Raw genomic sequence first — 6,000 nt, forward strand, 5'->3', positions numbered from 1 at the left:
TGATATTGAATTGAATAGATATTACGGTAAATTTTAATACATCTAATCAAAGTTCAATATCGGTCCATTCTGATGTATACTCCATACATCCGATACTGGTAAACTTTGCCAATATCCTGGAAAGGACATAACACTTTTCCAAGGTGTAAGAATACCTATCCCTTATTATACCATGTCAGTCTAAATCCAGTGTTCTGACAAATCAGGTAATAAACTTTTGAACATATAATTAAGATTATATTCCACTGTGCTGACAACACTATAATCTTAACAAATTCATATGTTCTGGACTTAAAAAGAATTCATACATCATATACATATAATCATGAAATAAATCATGTGAACCATGCAACATAAAATGTTATTTCTGATCTTTATTAATAAGTAAATCTGATTACATGAAATGAGTTTTATTTAGGGCATAAAACCCAACAAACTCCCACTTGCACTAATATAAAACAAAATGTGCATTTCAAATAATCATTAACACCTTGATATACCAATCAAGTGTAATAGTAGTAAACTCCTCGTAATAGGATCTGACAGGTTGAATTAAACACAACCTCTTCTCCACCATTACTCTTCCTTAATCACAAAATCCTGGATAATGTGAAATTCCTCTCTATATGTCTACTCTCTTGGGATACTGGATTCTATACTTTTGGCAACTACTCCTTGGTTATTCAGGAAGTAACCCTAGTAGTTAAGGCAAGTTGGAACGGTGCCACAAAAGTATAGAACTTTCCTTAGACTGAATAAGTATCTTTCCTGCGACTTTTAACACTCAGTCTCTCTCTGGTAGACCAAGAGATTTTAGATAGGTTTTTACACTTCTCCCAAATCGCTACTCCACCCCCAAAGTAATCACCATCTCATCAGCAGACTTTCTAGCACACAGGCAAGTCTCGAAATCCTATGTGGTGTAGTCTAAGAGTTTCAAACACATCCTTATCGACTAACATATAGTTCCTCTTCTTAATCTTAAGATTTACTTGATTGTCTTCCAATGTTCTTCTCCTGGATTAATCTGATACTTACTCATTACTCCCACTCAACAGCAGGTGTCTGGTCTAAGGCATACTAAAGCATATCTGAGACCTCTCACTGTTGATTCAAGAAATTCTTTCATGGCTTTATCTTTTCTGGAATAGTTGAGACTTTTCCTTAGATAACTAAAATCTATATCTAAGAAGTTGTTAAGCTTCTATGGATTGCCATTAAGAGGAAAATGCTTCAGCATCTTACTAAAGTAAGTTGCTTTCATTAGAGTAAGTAATTACCAGGTATACCACAAGCCATAGGTTTAGATAAACTCAAACCTATAATACTAGGAACAGGAAGTTTTGTTAAGTCCATTGAATAGACTTATTAACGAAAATTTCCTTTCATGTCCTTGTAATAGAAAACTTTAGGTTACTCCATGTGAATGGATCAAACCATAGTTCTATTGGCTTTCTTCTTAGTTTCTTATCTTGATAATCCATTACTTGTTTAAACTCACAATGGATTTTAATCACTAGTATCTTTCAAGTCATGAGAAGGTAAAGTTCCTTGAAACTCTCCCACTACGACAAGGTACCGTGAATTATGTCTAAGAAAACTAAATAGTATTGACCTCTTCAGTTGTGTTAAGACAACAGAGGCAGTGGGATCATCTTGTAACGAATAAGATGATAGAACACTTATGGAATCAAGAAAAAAATTATCTCCTTTAATTGCTACTTTATTTTCAAACTTAGTCATTTTCTTAGAAAAGTAGTATTTGTTTAAACAAACACTTTCTTGTCTAATGACTATGGGATGATCCACCCCTAATCACTTAAAATAGCTAACAAACATGCAAACCAGGGTTAGCCGTTCTAGCTTTTCTTAAGATTTCGATTAGATCATCCATGAATCTAGTAATGATTTACATTAAGTGTACAACCATTGCATCATTCTGAAATTATAATACCATAGAAGGATTTAGGCAGCGACTGGTAACTAATCACCAATATGCAACTCGAATTTCTGGGGAGGTAAGTTTGGATATAATTCAAAAATCAAATTAATGATCTTTGAACTGCACATCTATTAACTTTTTCTCCACCCCTATCAGTTCGCAAGATCTTTAACCACTTACCATTGCTAGAAATTCATGAAATTTTTCAAACATTTCAAATTTCTTTTGCATAAGGTAAAATCGAGAGTGATCGTTTTAAGAATACAACGAAAACTCATATCCACCCCTGACTGTACATCTATCTACGAATGAGATGATTATACTTTCAGTGGATATAGGCATATTAACTCTTTGCAGAGAATGATCTTGTCAAAAATACTATGAACAAGATACAATTGCCATAGATTTATAAAATGTGGTTGTATCTTTTAGTTACAACAAAGAGTTCTTAGAATAGTGCAAGTGGATTCTGGTCACAGAATACTAAACTCATACAGTTTAAATCCATTGAAAGAAAATGGTTATGAAACACTTGTGAAAGTGTAACTGTATAATTAGTAACTCTTTCTTGGACCACCACTACTAATCTAACTCTATGATTTGCCTATACAAGTAGGAGATTTCTAAGATTGAGGATTTATATCATTTTGGGATAGAATTTCGGGAATATAATCATATGCGTCATTTAATTTCTTAAGATAAAATATTGAATGACTTTATATGATTTATAGACCATTCATCCAATGATATGTTATTAAACTGATTCGAAATGAATAAGTTAAGAGGAATTAGGATAATTTCGTTTTAAATAAGAATCCAACGATGCTCCGATTAGGGAGAGTCAAAGTAATCTTATTTATTCAATCTTCTTGTTTCATATTGTAAAATACTAGTATAAGGTGTCATCAATTGATGAACAACTAGATGTTGCATATACAATATTTATCTTTCGAGATCTAACACTATTATGTTAGTCTAATGGTGAAAATCCATTAGGAATTTATCTCATTAGAAAAACAAACCAAGTTAGACCAACAATGAAGATTCAAAATTAAAGTACAATTTAATAACAGAAAATAACATGGTTCAATACAAATTCATACACAATTCAAAAATTATTAAAGCATATAGCAAGTAGGGTTGACAAGTGAAAATACTAAAGCATACAATCCTAAATAATTTCCAAGGTTTTCAACAAACTGATATCAGTGTCCCGTTTAGGCGAGAGTCAAAGCTACCATTCATTGAATAGAGTTGTCAGCTCATCTAAAATGATCAACATTCTAGCAACCTTTTATTCGATCAAGATGTGAATCCGCGTTGTCCCGTTTAGGCGAGAGTCAAGGCTATTCTATCTTATGAGCTTCCACCATTGTTTCATATTCTTGCAAGTCTTATATAGTCGCCACCATTAGGGTGATCATAAACTATATAAAAAACTTACAAGATTACTTATCTTTCGAGATTAAACGGTGCTAACTTCCTATGAACGTTCCTCCATTAGGAAGGATTACTCACTAAAACAATAGCTATGTAAAACCAACAATGGAGATCGAATATCCTTATAATAATAAAGCTCGTTATTTAATGAAGGTTGTATTTTATTCTAATATTTATTTTAATCAATTTATTTTAAATATATATTTATTTAATTAAAATTTCCAATTTAGAATGAAAAATTCCAAAAATAAATTTTAATTTAATATTTATAAATTATACTTAGATGGATATGAAAATAACGTGAATTATTTCTATCATAGTAATAATTTCCATAAATATTTAGAAAATTATTCAATTTAAGTTGTTTCAAAATTAATTTAAATTAATTTACAACTCAAATTTAATTTTCCATAAATATATATTGCATTTCGAAAAATAAAGTGTATAAAAATACTACTTTCGAATATGCTTTAAAATAAAATATAAATAAATAATGGAAAATTACTCTAATTTTATGTTGGCCCATAATTAATAAAAAAAATTAATGTTCAACAAAAAAATATAATTTTCCTATTTAATTAAATATCTAAGAAAAATTTCAAATATTTAAGTATCATGATTAAAAATCAACTTAAATATTAATTTTTTTTTAATTAAATACACTAGAAAAATACTTCAAGCAAAACAGATAATATCTATCTAGACTTTCATACACTAATTAATTCAATTTCTAATTATAATATATTTTAGTTCATTTATTTTAATTAATCATTAAATGAAAAAAATCATTGATTTAAGTTGGTCCAAAATTAAATAAATAATTTTCAACTTTAATCTATTTCTCAAATAAAAATCGAAATTTCTGCATTAAAGAAATGCAATTTCGAAATTTTGGGATATGATTAATAAAATAAAATAAAATATATATTGAAAATTATTCAGCTTTAAGTTATTCTGAAATAAGATTCCAAACTTAAGATAATTTTCAACTTTAATTAAATAACATGAAAATAACAATATTTAAGTATCATGATAAAAATCAACTTAGATATTGAATTTTCAATTTAATTAAATTTATTAAATTCAAGAAATAAATAATTAAGTATGGAGGAAACTTAATTATTAATTCTAGTTTAATACTAGGAAAATACACTAAACTTAGATTGTACCAAAATTAATCATGAACAATTAATTTCACAATCAATGATATTTTCCTATTTAATATTAGAAATAATAATTAGTATAGAAATAACTATCTAGAATATATATCATTAACTAAGTGTTTTTCTAAAAGTAACTTTAAAATATTACATGAAAAATAAATTTCATATATTATAAAAGTTAATTATGTTGCTAATTCAATTTTAACTAGGTTAGACTAATATAATTAACCCAATATAATTATTTAAATAAGGCAAATGGGCCTTCACAATTGGGGTAGTTCATGTGAGGGGGAGCTGGGTTCAATATGTCGTACCCACTTCTATTGGCCCCCAACTCTCACACAAGGCCCAAAAGAGAAGAATTTAACCTTTAAATAAACAATTGTTATTCATTGAATAAGCTCAAATCTAATTGGACCTAAATAAATTTCCTTATGTCAAAATTTATTTTAGCAACCTAGTCCATTTACTTAGTAAAAACTTAAATGGGCTTCCTATATGCATCTAAGCCCAAAAGCAAACATATAGGCTCACACAGGTCAAATGATTTGGATGGGCCCTATCATGTTACTAGGTTTACACAGATGAAAGAAGTACAAAATTTACCTATTATAAATTATTTATAATATCTATCGTCAATTGGACTATGATTAAAATCAGATCATTAGATCTGTCAACAAGTTAATCATACCAATTAAGATCAGATAAATAATAGGTTTGTTAAAAAGTTTTGAATAAACAATATAAATAAACAAACATTGTCCATGTAACAGATGTAAAATAAGATATTAATATAATTAAATTATTATTCTTAAACTAACCAAATAAAGGAAACTAATTTTAAAATATCTAGGTTTATTTGAATCAAATTAAATTAAATATCTAATAAGATCAATGATTTGAAAGGAAAGAATCTCCAATATCACTTTCAGATCTTATAATTTAATAAAATAAACTAATTTTAAAATAGATTTGGTTAGATAATTATTATTTTAGGAATAAAATAATAAATAAATAATAATTATCATAATTATATGTCAAAATATCTCAAATTAAGCAATATTCAAATCTCTACAAAAATATTTATGTTATTTAAATATTTAAGATATGATTTATAAATTTCTAATAAGGAAAAAATGATATATATAGAAAAAAAATATCATTTTTAAACTTATAATTTATAAATAATTAAATATTTAACAAAATAACAAATTTTGAATTTAAAAAAACATTATGGTAAGTATATCTATAAAAATATCTATGTTAATTTCAAATTTATTAATTATTTAATTTGTCATATAAGATAATTTTAATATAATATTTTAAATAAAAAGACAAAGTTATCTTTAAATTTAAAATATCTTAAATATCAAAATATCTAATCTTATAATTAAATAATAAATAAATATTAAAGAAGTTAACAAATTTTTAAATTTGACCATAATAGGAAATATT

This window comes from Cannabis sativa, chromosome 6 (genome assembly GCF_029168945.1).
Source record: "Cannabis sativa cultivar Pink pepper isolate KNU-18-1 chromosome 6, ASM2916894v1, whole genome shotgun sequence".
NCBI classification, from domain to species: Eukaryota; Viridiplantae; Streptophyta; class Magnoliopsida; order Rosales; family Cannabaceae; genus Cannabis; species Cannabis sativa.